A 17,341-nucleotide genomic window follows, 5' to 3' on the forward strand; every position below is an offset into this window, starting at 1 on the left:
TGGTAAAATATCATTCGATGTCTATGATTTTGTTTACCAAGATCTACCTACCTATCCCATATCGTTTCCACGCGATGAATACTGTACCATTAAACAAGATGTTCTCCAAGGCAGTAAAGTTATTTTTATAAACAAACACGATGAAAACTATTATATGATTGAAGAAGTTTATCAAATTTTGAAATTGAACAATGATTTAATATCTCAACGAATTTCTCTTTAGGAAATTTAAATTATTGTGAATATTATTATGGTGTTATAGGATTTTTGTATAAATAATGCTAATGATTGTCAAAGTCAATTGCAAATATTGTAATCTTTTTGTTCTATAGTGCAGCATGATTTTTTAAATGCGGCTCTTAAGGGAATCATTTACTTTTATAAGACAAGAGTCAATATTTTTCATGTGTTTTCTTTTTGCACAATACATGGGAAAGAAAAGAGGTCCGAAATATTTAAACATTTTTATTTAAATTGTAAATTTAACAGTATTTTACAATTGATAATTCAATGTATCAGATAATACACTGGCTAAAGCGAATATGCAAATTTACGTCAATATTTTTGATATTAAAACTTAACGTAAAAAATGGATCTCTACAATATTTAAAGAAAGAGAAGAATTTTCCATTCATGCATACATTGTAGTACACCCCTAAAATTATGAGAATATCGATTCGTTATCGTCTGAACTTATGAATTTGTAATTTACTGTATGGAGAGAGTGCATACATGATTTCATAGTTAGTTAGTTTCGAATAAAACCGACTCTCGATATATATCCACCAGTATTGAAACGCTATCAAATATATTTATTTTTCCTTATTAATGGGAAGTAAATTAACAATCGTAAAATGACTGTCGTATCCACTTAGATTTTGAATTGGAATTTAAATTGCACGCAAAACCTTTAAAATGACCGGTAAAATAATCATGATCTCTAACAAAAGCATTTGTGGCTGAAAAGTCTTTTTCACAAATATGACAGTTTGTTTTGTCACAAGTAGAAGAAGAAGAAGACTTTTTAGCCATTGGTACATACGTTTTAATTTGAGAATTAATGAATTTAGAAATTTTAGCCATTTCATCAGCACACAAATCCATCTTCTCTATAGCTATTAAAGTACGACATATTATCATCATATGAATATTTTACGTAGTAGCCTGCACTAAACGGTATATGCCTTGATATTTCATTGTTTTTTAATGGTTTTAATTCATGAAATTGGACATGCTCTCGGCTTGGGACATAGCAGTGTCAAAACAACCCTCATGCATCCTTGGTATCAAATAGATACTGTAAAACTGGATACAGACGATAAAAACGCTATGATAGCTTTGTATGGGAAGCAGAGAAAATAATAAAAACTACCTACTTTGATTACTACGGCGCCGGTGACGACTACAGGAAAATCAACATTAGCACCTACAATACAAAAGTTGGATTTGGACGATATGCATATACCAAAAACCTCAGAATCAATTGTCGATTACCTACCTAAAGAATTGAGACACTCAAATGTCTCGCACGTGTTCCAAAACTCTGTGGGGGATTTAGTTACGTTCAGCAAAAATCAATATTATGCGGTTGAATATCCAAATTTATATATACACGACTCTTTTACGCTTCCCGCGACCTCTTTCCAACTACACCCTGTACAATGTCTATGACCACAGCAGTGACGTGACACGATTAGGATACTACGACGATAAGGTCGTTCACGCCCATTTATTGCAGCGTCACCTGTGGCCAAAATTGGAAGTAATATTCCCGGAGTGACATAGCATATCTGCGAAGATATCCCCGATGGCACGACTTTGCAAATCTCAGCCTTACCAGTTTACTACTGAAATCAGTGGAGAAATTGCTGGATCGGTATTTGATCATTACATGCCCAAAAATATACCTCCACGGACTTGGCTCTGCACCATCTAGTGAGGAAGGTAGAGAGCGAATTGGACTGTGAAAAAGTCGGAATGTGGCATTTCATGACATTGAAGGGGCATTCGACAATACACCTTTCGAAGTTATCTACCGAGCACTCGATAGACGTGGCGCCGAACTCTGCCTCGTAAGATGGATACGCCTATAAAAGTCCTATAAAAGCTGGTGAGGCGAGGCGAATTCACTCACCAGACTGGAATTTGTGAACTTACCAATGGGCCCAGAACCCATCCTTGGAGTATCTAAAAATGTTGAAGACAACACCTATACACAATGGGCATCACGGACGATCCGAGGTGCCGTTGGTGTATAGAGGAGGATTAAACCTCAGGCCCAGTAATCTGTGAGTGCCCTGCATTCACACGAGCACGATTCAAAAACTTATGTAAGCCTCACAGCTTACCTAATTACATCAAAAGGTTCAGGCTAAAGCAACCGATAGGCTTGCCAAAGAACATCGGCCTTTGGTAACGACAAGTGAGGCACGACGGGCCTATCGGAAGGCCTATGTGCTCAACGGCCCCTTGGCTGCTCACAATGTAACTATGAACTATATTAATGTAACTACAAATTACTTCTGCATATAAATTGTTATAGCTGGTGATTTTTTTGAGACAAAGTTTCCGTTATCACTGTCACCAGTCTAATATTTGCGCAAACAATCTACTCCAGTACAATCACTGTGAGGTTTGACCCTGGGTAGTAATCAAACCAATTTATTTCTCAGTAGAAAGGCAGCAGTTGTCACCAGTGCGGAAACGGCACAAAGGTAGAAGCGTTATATGTTACCCTCTCAGTAAAGAAGCAGTCTGAGCGGAAAGATAATCGTTAGAGGATTACTTAGCTCCCCATGAAACTCTGTGGTTCGTTATGGCTTACAAACTACGAAGTCCTCTATTCTCCCCGATGAGGTTCTCCAGTTTGTTCGCTTCTACCTTACCCTTGATCGCGGTACCATTTTCCCCTGAAAAGTGCGCCAAGAGTTATACTTTCTTATTTTGCTTAAGAATTGCTTTTTAAAATCTCTCCTGGTTCACCAAGTAATGGAAGTGGAACTTTACCACTGGAACAACACATTCTAATGGTTTCATCTTTCCATTTGAAAGCATTGCAATAATGTCATTTCTTATTAATTGAGCCAATAATAATCAAAGAATGATTATGATATTGAATTGAAGGATCATCTTGAAACCTAGTACCATTAAATACCGACCAATCTTACAAATTTTGACGGCGCGTTTTATGCATTTCTCCATTATTAATTCTTTTCGCATGCGATTTTTTTGGCGTTTCTATCACTCTTCTAACTGCTTACAGCGTAGCTTGTCTTTCTGAACGAACTCGTACCTGAAGAGGAGTTTCAGCTGCTCTCAAAACAATTTCCAGCAACCACAAAGTCAGGTTTGACTGAGTCGGGTCGAATTTTTGAATTCTTCCGTTGGGTACAATATCGCACCTCCTTATATACTGTATAACAAAATGAATTAAATTCCTTACTAAGCAACGACCTAGAACGGCATCAAGCTTTACTTTAATAAAAAAATCTTACCCCTGAACGTTAACAAAAAGAAGTATATATGGCCATTGTCTAGAATTTCCTGACAATATTCTAGTTTCTCATTATTTTCTTACTGAATATACTGTTTACACCACCACTACACCAAAACTAACAATTATACAGTTTACCTTCATTCTCTGAAGACGAGAACTTGGTTATCGAAACGCGCGTCAGACAGTGTAATTGTTAGTGTTGGTGTAGTGGTGATGTAAACAGTATATTCAGTATGAATATCACCAACGGTTCCAGAAATTCCAACTCACATTATTTTTTTACCAAAAAAAGTCTATATATATATATAAACTATCTAATATTTCTTGCTTATATAACACGGACGTATTTAAATATCTGGATTTGTATCAAGAATGAACTATTAGAACGAAATCTAGTGCATTCGCTGTGAGAATGTCACACCTTTTCCAATACGTTAATCCGACTAAAAAAATAGATAGGTTCTCACATGGAATTTTCCTGGATATTAGCTAGTATGTTGCGTTTCTTGAAAAGACACTTCCACTGTTTACGAGGCCTTCGCTTACCTCGCTGCAATAATTCACCTAAATCACCACTAGAGCGAAACCCTCACTAGACCTCGGAGGTACTCTATTTACGATCCTGGAACTGATTCCTTTGTGATCGCAGAGTCTATAAAGGAGCTCCCCGGCCGTGGAGCGATTCTATTTGTGGTCACAAAACCGATTCCAGAGCCATTCGAAAATTCTCCTTTCGTTGAATTTTTTTGCTGAATGAGATCAAAGGCTCGTCAAACATAAACTTAATATGATAAGTTATAACTTTCGCTAAATTTTTCTCTGTCAGTCAGTCAGAACTATTTAAATACCAAACTATTGCCAAATGTTTACTACACTTATTTCTAGATTATTCTTTTATGGTCCAATTGCAATCCGACCGGTTCTGAGCTGATTACCATTGATCCGACTGGATCCGCCCGGATTGATCATCAAGATTTTTTGCTTTTTGGTTCAAACTGAACTGTTTGCATTTGAAGTTTTATTACGCATACTTAATATAGGTAGTTAATAAAGAATCAAACATTAAAAATCGACTTAATATCAAATCCAGTATTATGATTAGATAACGAGCACCAGCATGATTTAATGAATCTGTCTAAAGATAATTACAACTCTTTGAATTAATCAACTTACGATAAGTCAATATTTTAAATAAATTTTCTAAGTAATAATTGTCTCAGTATTCATTAACTTTTTATAGATATAATAAATTTTTTTTTTCGAATCTAAATCTCTTATTTGCTAAGAGTTTTTATTTTGTGTCGAATAGAATCATCAAAAAATTTTCTGATTTTATTATGTCTAGCTCCAAAAAATTTTGCCTTTGCAGATCATCTACTTATTTATTCCAACATAAGAAATATCTTTTCAGTTTTCATCTTATTTTCATTGATTCTATGCATATAATATTTCGGCTGAAAATGTAGAATCCCTATATATAACAAACAGAATTTTTTAGCAGCAAAGTAACCAGCTAGGTGTAAGGAATGGCTTGCACATGGAAGAAATTCTACAATGTACTTTTTCCTTATTCATGCATGGAGATCACAGCATTTTCTGTTATCGTACCTTTGGCTTCGACAGCTTTGTATGGATAAACTCAGTTCTCCAAACAACTTGTTTCTATTTGATCACTAGGAAAACTGAACAAATTGTTTACACTACTACTATCGTCCTCTGAGACTCGGTCAACAGTTTACCTTCAATCATTTTGAGGATGGTCAACCCATATGCTCTTCTCTGGCTTCAAATTGCATCGTTATATCCGGTAGTTGGGAGACGCAGTAGGACTGAAAGGGCCTTAGTTGAGACCGTACGCATCGTTCCTGTGATACTAAGACACTCGAGGCGCTTGACACCACTTTTTCCGTATAGGGCAACCACACGATGGCCTTGTACGTGAGAAGGGGTTTATCCATTGAGATATAAATCCTGTGGAGGTAAAAGACACCATGTATAATCGAAGGCTTTTCTTCTGCATGCCCAGAGGGCGCAGTTAGCCTTTTTTATTTTGTTTTCAACATGTTTCTGATAGAGCAGTTTTGTATGCAAAGTTACTTTCAGATATTTCTCAGCTCTAGAGGATAATAAATAAAAATAAAAGGATGAGAAGTCATCAGCATAAGCTTGTATCTACAAGCCTGCCTTTTTTAGGTCAGCGATCAAGCCGTCAACGACCACACACAGTCCCGCTTTGCGGGCAGACCCAGGACACTACCATCTTCACAACTATGCTGTTTAATTAGGTGGATACCAAACGTTAAGAGAGCATTGCATCTATTCATATTATGAGATAGAGTTTTGCGCTATATCTCTCGAATGTTCGACTTAGTTAATCGAATGTAGCATTGTCAAATTTCCCTTCAACAAGGAATGCCACCAGCTCAATAGTCTCTCCATCCTTTACACCGGAACCGGGTTCGTTAATTTTCCCGTTTGGTCAGTATGTTGTTGAGCATGTAATGATCTCTCGATCAACATGTTTTCTTTCAAATACCTATCGATCCTTCCAGGCTTTTAAACAAACAAACAATACCATTTTCCATTGTGGTAAAGTACTTAACAGCTCAAATTATCCCTTCTAGGGATTCTTTATATAGCCGCCATCCGGAAAGGATATTGAGCTTACTTTGTTACTGTGATTCCTAGCTAGAGTCTTGCACAGGAGCGTCATCTGGGATATTTGTAGGGTACCCTCGCAGAACTTCCTCCAGTTTTTACACTATCTTTGAGCGTTGTAGTCATCATCGAGTTTCGAGTAATTTTTGAGCGTTACTTGCATAAAGTGATTTTACCCCGTTCCGAGTATCGTCAGGTTTTTGTCGTATTGGATATATATTTTCATTTCTCAATATAAACTCCATTAAAGCATTTTCTTCATCGATAATGTTCAACCTCTACTATCTAGTAGAGGTTGAGTTTCTTAATTTCATACCGTATCTTTTGTATGGTGTTGAAATCTGCAAGAAGTGGTTGCAAAAGCGGTAGAAACTCACCTTTTTTAGGTGATCGAATTATACATTTTTTCTTGTACCACCTTTTTTTCGCCTCACCTCATTTTACGTTTGCCTTTCATAATATTTTCAAGCATCTTGAGAAGCTACTATATCATTGTAATCTATAATTTCTTGTTGTTTTCATATTTCGGGTTATTACTCCTTTCAAAAATGAACATAGTATGGAGTCAGTTCTTTCTCTCACTCCTTGCTTTTCCTTTTACGATACTGGTCGTATAGTGGAATTATATTTGCCTTTGATATCATCTGGAAAAAATTCTAATTGGAAAAACGGTTATTTTCACGACGATTTGCATTTGTCTGTTTAATAATATTCACGTGATTAATGACATCATAGTTTATGAAGGATATGGGCGATTTTTTGAACAGTAGCTCATACAAACCAGGTGTTCCAGGATATGAAACGCCCTTAACACTGATGTTAGTACCAGCACCTCCCTTCCATTTTGTTTTATAGGCTTGGAAGTAATTTCTGAATTACCAAATTTTCCTGAATTTCCTGAAGTTTCCAAATTTTAGCTGAAACGAACATTTCGGAAAACCCATGCAAGCACATTTTCAGAACTCTAGCCCAGTACTTTCCCATATACATATCCATTCAGCTGGTCGTGAAGGACCCTGTATTCATTTACTCTAATACGATCCGGTAAGTCGCCATCATCATTTCTAGTTTCATAAGTATCTTCATTTCTTGAAAAATTGGTTTACTTCATAAGTGTACTGCTAAGATGCTCACCGGGAGTTACATATACTAGTCTATGAAACGATCTAGTATGTTGTCTATAGGTCGAACCTGGTGTAGTAAACACATCTGGCTGTTTAGTAGATTCCGGTGGTTCTGATTTGACACGTTCCTGCTTAATAGGTCTTTCAATTGGCGTAACTAACTGCTTAAGGGGTTCAGTTATTGGTTGATAAGTTTTTTCTAGTTGTGTTTATGACTGGGCAATATCGCTTTTAAGACTCTTGTATTTTTTTCTAATAGAACCTTCCTAGATTTAACTAACTGTGCATTTAATTTATTATTCATCTTGATTGACGAATTTGTTTCTTCGTTTCTTCTGTATATATACTTATCAAATGTTTTTCGGTATCTACCAAAAGATAGGCGACAGTCTTTATCTATCGTAAGAAGCATATATTGATTGTTCCAGTAATAAAAACATTTATTTTTGAAATCTCGATAAGATACCTCAACACTCAGATGGTCATCATACATGTGCTTGAGGTTGGTTAAATCTTGTTGGAATATAAGTAAAAAGATCACATTGTCCCTCTCCTAATGTTTAGGGATTGCTGAATATGTTTGACATAGATAAAAGCAATCTGTAGATCTATGGCCACCAAAACAAAAGAGGTTTTGAATAATTTTTTGATCGCATGTAGCCATTTTTAATATCCTTCGGATGAATTACATCTAGTTAAATATTAAATTCCTCATAACTAATTTCTTTCATGGGTTTGATGAGATTCAGCAAGTAAGTATACTTTGGTTGATGTAGGCTCTTAGAATACACAGAAATATTTTCAAATCTCAATCCGTTGGGGTGATCAATTAATGAAAGCATCGCATTCATTTTACCACTTCCGCTAGGTCCAATGATTAACCTCCGTTTAGAATCACCACCAAATAATGCACCGTGTTTCCTAATTTTATGTTCACAAGAAAGATCGTGGCTACGCACGAGTAGAGAGATATACGAATCACTTTGCATTGCTACCACATATTGAAGATATTGGGGATACATAGGGTGGTGGTATATATATATATATATATATATATATATATATATATATATATATATATATATATATATATATAAAAGGACAAAAGATTAAATTGAACAACAAATATACGAATCACTTTGCATTGCTACCACATATTGAAGATATTGGGGATACATAGGGTGGTGGTATATATATATATATATATATATATATATATATATATATATATATATATATATATATATAAAAGGACAAAAGATTAAATTGAACAAGGAATTTTATGTATTGGATAATGGAGGGATTGCATTCAAATTTCCAAACAGTTGTAAAATTTCAAGTGTATCTCATTATAACGCCGATGGTGATGTAGTAATAAACAATGACATTTTCAAGATTCATGCACTTGCTGGTATATCTATCATGAAAGGAGATGTTATAACGTTTAAATAAGGCTCTCTCACTTTCATTTGAATTTGGAGTCTCCAATACAAAAAAAAATGTCTAAATGTGTCTAGGACAAAAATCGTCGTTCGAAAAAATGTAATAATACGAGTATGAATGTGTGTATTCGTTTGTTAATAAAAATCATGTATAATTATTAAATTGTGAATCCCATGGTGTTAGGTGTGTGAATGACGCACCAAAATTATTATTTTTAAAATCCATTCATATTGTTATTTTGGGCGTGGCTTGGTTTGTTTGAAAAATAATTTTTATTTATAGCGATTAATTTTGAATAATGTAAGTAGTTTCGATTATCGCTTTTTTTAAAGTCAAGCTTTTTCGTCGTTGTTTAAACTCTTAAATCCAATTTGTGTGTATAGAAGTTGTTTTAGTGATAATCCTACAAATTTTTTTCTACTATATGCGCACCGGTGCCGCCTGCTGTGTGTAAAGGTATGTATAATCTATTTTGCAGCAACATCATCTAGCTTCTAGAACGTCTTCACTTACCAGGGTTACGTTGGCTCGTAAACGTATATGATTTCTCGTTCTTTACGTAAATTATGTACCGTTAATTTCATTGAAGAATTATAGTTTGACATTGATTTTTCCCTTTGTACCTATATTCATGTTATGCCTACTCGACGATGGCCATTCGTGAAACCAGAGGTCTCTTTGTCATCGATAGCATTTTTTGGACCCTGAATATATTCTATATGTGAAGTAGAGATAATAATGCCTTTTCGACATCGATCTTTCTCCCTGTATATACCCTCTGACATCGATTTTTGATATATCCTGTATAAGCCCTGTTTAGGTGTCGGTGTTTGTTCTTTTCTTCTTTTATTATAATAATAATGATACACTATTGTATTTCGTAAACGCACAACTTTAATTACTTATATTATCCTTGCATCTCATATATTGATATTGAATTATTATACATTAAACGAATTTTTATAAATTTTTACGTCTGCTACTCTTGTGTGTATCTTGAATGACCTGGGTTTTTGCTGTCTCTCTTCTGGGCCCTCGTGGTCGCAGCGTTACCAGGTTTAGCTTCCATATAAAATTTAGAAGTCGTAACATGCCCCTTTTGACATTGATAATTTTTACTCTGTTTATACCACTTAATTTTCGATACTTCTTGTATATACCCTTTTTCACATGATATTTTTTTTCGTCCTGTATATATACCTTTTCAATGCATTTATGACATCGACTTTTCGCCCCATATAATATTCTGTGTAGAAGAGACGATAAATCCTTTTCGATTTTCGCCCCAATGTCTGGACGGTCACGTGACTCAAATATATAAAGCCACATAGTACATGCCGGCATCTTATATAATATCTATACCTGTATGATATCAGCCTTAAAAATAGAATAACGTAATAAATTCCTGATAAAAAGATTATAGTAACATCGAACAACCAACAAAATTAATGATTGTTATAATTTCACAATATCTCTCTCTCTCTCTCTCTCTCTCTCTATATATATATATATATATATATATATATATATATATTTATTTCTATATTTCTAAAAATATTCTTTTTCGTGTATTAGATTCTGTTTCAAGAATTTTTTAATCTTTATAATTGGATTTATATTTTTTTTTATTTCATTGTTCGTTAATGTAGTTTTTTTATCATATTCATCACCTTTTGGTCTATTTTCCAAATACTGAGATGTCTGCCTCATATAGACAGCGTTAGAACAAGCCACTTGATACACTTACTTCTTTGGTTTTTTTTTTAATTTCTGTTTTGTTTTTTAATTGATTGTAGTATATGTTTACCTTTTTCTTGAATATGTTGATTATCACTTTTTCCGGATAATTATTTTTCTTTCAATGCAGTTTTTACTTTTTGATTCATTTTGATAATTTTTAATCCCACAAATAAAACCTTTATATCTATTAAAATTGATATTTTTTTTAAGAATTTTGTTTTGTTTTAATAATTTTAATTATTTTCATCATTTGATTCAACTTCAAATTTTAATTTTTCATTAAATTGATTAAAAACTTTTATTGGATTAAGAATTATCCCCCCATTATTTTGATTAATCCCATCGCGGTTTAATATTTTTTAAAATAAAATTATTATAACTTCACATGAAGAATTTAAAATTTCTTTAGGAAATCATAAATCTCAAGGAAGATCCTTAATTTTTATTTCCTTATTTTCAATTATTTTATTTAATAATTTTTATGCTTATTACCTTATATTTTCATAAGAACCAGATTTATATATATATATATATATATATATATATATATATATATATATATATATATATATATATATAACTAAGATTTATAATATTGAAACTATTAGAAATATTATCTGCCCCGGAACTTTAGCAATTATAATTGCTGGTCATCTATTAATAACTTAATTAGGAAATACTGGACCAACTAGAACAATTACTTTAGTAAATTTATTAATTATTCTTCAAATTTTACTTATTACTCTTGAATCGGCGGTTGCAATTATTCAATCTTATGTTTTTGCTATTTTAAGAACTTTATATTTTAAAGAAGTAAATTAATCTCGATACATAAAAATCACCCATTTCATTTAGTTGATATTAGTCCATGACCGTTATTAGGAGCATTAAGAGCTATAACAACAATAATAGGATTAATTAAATGATTTCATTTATACAATTGGTTTATTAATTACAATACTTATTATATATCAATGATGACTAGACATTGTTCGAGAAGAAACCTATCGAGGATTACATACTTTCTTTGTTACAAAAGGTCATCGTTGAGGAATAATTTTATTTATTACATGCGAAGTATTTCCTTATTTCCTTTTTTTTTTGCTTTTTTCATAGATCCTTAGTCGCTACTAAAGGAATTCAAACATTTAATCAAATTGAAATTCCCCTTCTAAATACTTTAATTTTACTAACATCAGGATTAACAGTAACATGAGCTCATCATAGGTTAATAGAAAATAATTTTACACAAGGATTCCAGGAATTAATTTTTACAGTTATTTTAGGAATTTATTTTACAATTTTACAGGGGTATGGATACATTGAAGCCCCTTTCTCAATTGCAAATTCTGTTTACGGATCTTCTTTTTTTATAGCAACAGGCTTTCATGGATTTCATGTTATTATTGGTACATTTTTATTAATTTGTACCATTCGTCAATTTTTAAATCATTTCTCCTCTATTCTTCCAATCAAAAAATCTAGATTCTAGTATAAATAATTAAGATTTAAATAAGATTAATAACAATAATTTGTTTAATTTTCATATTATTAATAATTAAAGTTAATTTAGAGTAAAAAGAAGATCCATTGAATGTGGATTTGATCCAAAAAATTCAGCTCGTTTACATTTTTCTTAATTGCAATTATTTTTTTAATTTTTGATGTTGAAATTACCTTACTTTTACCATTAATTATAACAATAAAAATGTCTAATATCCTAAACTATTCAATAATTTTAATTATTTTTATTTTCATTTTATTATGAGGATTATACCATGAATGAAATCAGGGAGCCTTAAATTGAATTAATTAGGATAATAATTAATTATAACATGTAAGTTGCATTTAAATTAAAAAAACATTACATTTTCATTGTAACATTATAATACTTTATAAAAAATGTAAGACAAATAAAATAAGGGATAGAAGAAATTAATCATGAAAATATTCTTCCACCAAAAATTACAAATCAAATAGAGCCCCTTATTACTTTTAATATAATTATTCTTCTCTCATGAATCACATGTGAAGATAAAAAATGAAAGGACCCAGTTATTGAATAATTAGTTAAACGTAATCTATAAGAGACTGTTAATCCAATAGAAATATAAAATAAAATTGAATAAATAAAAATATGTAAATAATTTATTGATATAAATTCAACAACTAATCCTTACAATAAAACCCTGATATAAAAGGCAAACCACATAAAGATAAATTACAAATATTAAAATAAGTACATGTTAAAGGTAAATGTTTAACTAAATCTCCTATTGAACGAATATCTTGGCAATTAAATAAATTATGAATAATATTACCAGCACATAAAGAATAAAGCTTTAAATAAGGCAAGAATTAATAAATGAAAAAATGCTGATTTATATTCTCCTAATGCTAAAATAAATATTATTAAACCTAATTGCCTCAATGTTGATGAAGCAATAATTTTTTTTAAATCAAATTCAAAATTAGCTCCTAAACCTGATATAAATATTGTTATTGATGAAATAAATAATAAAATTATTATTAAATTATTACTAAATGAAAAATTAAAAGAAATTAATAAATAAACATCAGCAGTAACTAAGGTAGAAGAATGAACTAAAGAAGAGACAGGAGTAGGTGCAGCCATAGCAGCAGGCAACCAAGAAGAAAAAGGAATTTGAGCTCTTTTTGTTATTGCTGCTAAAACTACTAAATATCTAATTAATTGTATAATATAATCTTCTTTTATAATTTCTAAATAAAAAATAAAATTTCAACTACCAAAATTTAATATTCAAACAATCGATTTTACTAATGTTCACACTAATAATCACCAATTAGATTTCTTAAAGCAGTTAATATTCCAGTTCTGAATTTTTCTAAATTTTGATGATAAATTAGTAAACAATGAGAAACTAAACCTAAAAAACAAATATTACAACCAATGAAATAAACCGATTATATATATATATATATATATATATATATATATATATATATATATATATATATATATATATATATACCCAGATATACACTCTTCTCTATAAAAACTTACTATGGAAGAAATAAACAAAACAAAACTTATAAATAGTAAAGATATCCAATCTAACAAAATAAATATAACTAGAATTTATTATTAAAAAATTAAATTCTAGAATATAGGATAAATTAATAATTAATAAATATAATGAGAACCTTAATAATACTAATCTTAAATATAAAAGTAATGTAAATATAATACATAAATATAAAATAGATAAATAAATATAAAATAGATTAAATGCATTGAACTAAAAACTCCATTTTTATAAGAAGTAGATTTGAAGGTATTCAATGTAAAATTATTAATAAATTTTCACAAACTAGCCCACTATTAAATATATATAAACCATGCTGGGTATAAGAATATGAAAATAAAGAATAAACAGCCCTAAAAATGATATTAAAGATGAAAATAATATTCTAATTAAACTAAAAGCTGAAATTTTATTAATTAATATAATTTCTCCTGTCAAATTTAACAAAGGAGGCGCAGCTATATTAGAAGAAAATGAAAATCAAATTAATCTCAAATTAGGTATATTCAATAAACCTTTTTTTAATTATAAACTTCGACTATGAATACGCTCATAAGAAATATTAGCTCAACAAAATAAACCTGAAGATCATGAGCCACGAGCCATGAGCCAATATTATTAATAGAGACCCCGACAATCCCTAATAATTTAAAGTTATATTTCCAGCTAAAACTAAACTTATATAAGAAACAGAAGAATAAGCAATCAAAGATTTTATATCACTTTGACGAATACAAATTAATGAAACAAATTAAACTAAAATATAAGTTAAATTTATAATCAATAAATATAATGAAAATCCTAATAATATTAATCTCAAATATAAAAATATTAGAAAATAAATATAACAAATAATCTAAAATCTTTATTTATATCTTTAGTATCACCAACTAATATTTTTATTAAACTATTTAGATTAAATTCATTGTACTAAAAATTCCAATTTTATAAACAATAAATTTAAAGGTAAGTGTAAAATTATTAGTAAATATTCACGAATTAACCCTCTATTAAATATATATAATCCTGAATAATATTGACCATGTTGAGTATATGAATATAAAAACAATGAATAAACAGCTCTAAAAAATCATATTAAAGATAAAAATAATATACTAAATAAACTAAAAGATGAAATCCTATTGATTAATATAATTTCTCTTATTAAATTTAATGAAGGTGGAGCAGCCATATTATAAGAAACTAACAAAAATCAAATTAACCTTAAATTAGGTATAATATTTAATAAACCTTTATTTAAATATAGCCTTCGACTATGAATTCGTTCATAAGAAATATTAGCTAAACAAAATAAACCTGAAGAACAGAAACCATGAGCTAATATTATTAATAAAGCTCCTCATAATCCTCAATAATTTAAAGTTATTATTCTAGTTAAAACTAAACTTATATGAGAAACAGAAGAGTAAGCAATTAAAGATTTTATATCACTTTGACGAATACAAATTAAAGAAACAATAAAACCCCTTAATAAACAAATTATTATAAAAAAATATTTAAATTTATTAAAAATTGCTTAAAAATAAGTATAAACCGTAAAAGTCCATATCCTAATTTTAATATAATTCCTGCTAAAATTATTGAACCAGAGATAGGGGCCTCTACATGTGCCTTACGAAGTCATAACTGTAAAAATATATTGGAATTTTAACAAAAAAAATTAAATTAATACATAAAAATGTAAAAATAGAAGTTGAATTTTGATGCATACAAATAATATAGTTAAATAATATTTTTCTCTTAAATAAAAAATCATAATTTATATTGGTAATAATATTAATAAGTATGAAATAATAAATAGATATCAGCCTCTGAACGCTCAGGTTGACATCCTCAACCAATAATCAACATTGACGTAGGAATTAAACTAATTTCAAAATATAAATAAAAAATTCATAAATTAAGAGAAAAAATGTCAAATATGAGCTTAATAATAAAATAATTAAAATTATTATAACTAAATGATAATATTCATTATTAGTATACAATTTTACTCTAGCTGAAATTATTAAGCTACAAATTCAAAAACCTAGAAAAATTAAACAATAAGATAATATATCGTAACCCTAAAAAAAGATAAGATAAAAAAATTACTGTATTAACCAAAAGCTCTTAAAACTTAAAGGAATCAATATTAATAACCCTAATAAATATATTATCATAAAAATGAAAAAGTTGTAATATAATCATCACCATGAACACGAACAATTAAAATTAATATAGACAGTCCTAATCCTTCTTCACATACTCTTATTGTTAAATAAATCATAGAAAAAAAAATATTCATAAGTTATATTTCTTAAATATAAAAATAACCTAAAATATAAAGAAATAACAATAAATTCCAATCTTAATAATATTATTAATAAATGTTTTCGATTTGAAACAAATATTAACCCATCAGAAAAAAATATAATTATTAATAAATATATTAACATTAAAGTTTTAATAATTTAAATAAAATATTGGTCTTGTAAACCAAAAATAAGGTTTCTTTTAAAACTTCAGATATAAATAATTTTCATCATCAATCTCCAAAATTTATATTTTATTTAAACTAATATCTGATATAATTATATTTTTTCCTATATTATCATTAATATTTATTTTTATTAGTAGTAAGTATTAACTTGTGGTTTAATACTTTTACTACAAACTTTAACAATTGCTCTTATTAGTAGACTTATAAGTCTAAATTATTGATATTCTTACATATAAATAAAAAAACACATATTTTTCTTATAAACAAAATATTTCCATATTACGCTAAAAAAATTATGGCAAATCCACCCCTTCTATATTCAACATTAAATCCAGAAACTAATTCTGACTCTCCTTCAGCAAAATCAAAAGGAGTCCGATTAGTTTCAGCTAATCTTGAAACTAATCATATAAAACATAATGGTAATAATAAATATATAAATCAAATAAATTCTTGATATTTAATTAAATCAATTAAATTTACACTTAAAATTAAAAATAAAAAAGATATTAAAATTAAAGCTAATCTTACTTCATAAGAAATTGTTTGTGCTACTGAAGGAAGCCTACCTAATAATGAATAATTAGAATTTGAAGATCAGCCAGCTAATATGATTGTATAAACACTTGAACTTGAAACAGCTAAAAAAAATAAAATTGTTAAATTAAACCTAATATTAATTCTAATAAATGGTATACATATTCATATAAATAAAGATAATAATAAATTAAAAATAGGAGATAAATAATATAAATTAAAATTTGCTATAAAAGGATAAATTTGCTCTTTACTAAATAATTTAATGGCCTCCCTAAAAGGTTGAATTAAACTAATAAATCTTACTTTATTTGGACCTTTACGAATCTGAATTTATCCTAAAACCTTACTTTCTAACAACGTTAAAAAAGCAATTCTAATTAATACACAAATAATTAAAATTAATTTTGAAATTATTATTATTAAAAAATCTTTTAATATCATCTATTATTTGTAATATAAATTACATTTAAAGATTCTAAACTCATTGCACTAATCTGCCAAAATAATTATTTTAATTCAAAATATAAAAATTATTTTTTTCATTTGGTCCTTTCGTACTAAAATGTTAAATTTAATTAAAGATAGAAACCAACCTGGCTTAAACCGGTTTAAACTCAGATCATGTAAAATTTTAAAAGTCGAACAGACTTAATTAATTAGCTTCTGCACCAATTATACACTTTAATCCAACATCGAGGTCGCAATCTTTATTATTATAATCAAAACATTTGGATCAATTATTTATTAATTAATATAAAAATATAAAAAA

The 17,341-nt window shown here is 29.2% G+C and overlaps 2 pseudogenes; both read right to left on the reverse strand.

Moving 5' to 3' along the window:
* Window positions 1–13,755, reverse strand: part of LOC130453073 (NADH-ubiquinone oxidoreductase chain 5-like) — a 34,078-nt pseudogene extending 20,323 nt beyond the window's left edge.
* A 924-nt stretch (window positions 13,756–14,679) lies between these two features.
* On the reverse strand, window positions 14,680–17,057 carry LOC130453075 (NADH-ubiquinone oxidoreductase chain 4-like; annotated as a pseudogene).
* Between the last annotated feature and the right edge of the window lie 284 nt (window positions 17,058–17,341).

This window comes from Diorhabda sublineata, chromosome 2 (genome assembly GCF_026230105.1).
Source record: "Diorhabda sublineata isolate icDioSubl1.1 chromosome 2, icDioSubl1.1, whole genome shotgun sequence".
Classification (NCBI taxonomy): Eukaryota; Metazoa; Arthropoda; class Insecta; order Coleoptera; family Chrysomelidae; genus Diorhabda; species Diorhabda sublineata.